We start from the raw sequence: 319 nt of genomic DNA on the forward strand, positions 1-319 counted from the left end.
ATGGCTTCCCAGAGACATCTGTGCAAGGACAACGGTTTCTGTCCATATCACTTTCTTATAAATAGGCCCGGACTGTTCTGTACCTTGCTTTTCCCCCTTAACACTGTACCTCAAAGATCATCTGCTCTTACTTAGTACTTGTAGATCTGCCTTGTGCTTCTTAACAGCTCTCTGGTATTTGTTTTTATGGATATTACCATGATTTAAATCTACTGATTTGAGGACATCTTTGTCAGTTCTTGTATACTACAATGATTACTGCATAGAACGTCCTTGGCAAATAATAACATTATATGCGTTAGCTTTTATTGTCCTTCTC

The sequence above is a fragment of the Pteropus vampyrus genome, unplaced genomic scaffold (genome assembly GCF_000151845.1).
Source record: "Pteropus vampyrus isolate Shadow unplaced genomic scaffold, Pvam_2.0 Scaffold23, whole genome shotgun sequence".
Classification (NCBI taxonomy): domain Eukaryota; kingdom Metazoa; phylum Chordata; class Mammalia; order Chiroptera; family Pteropodidae; genus Pteropus; species Pteropus vampyrus.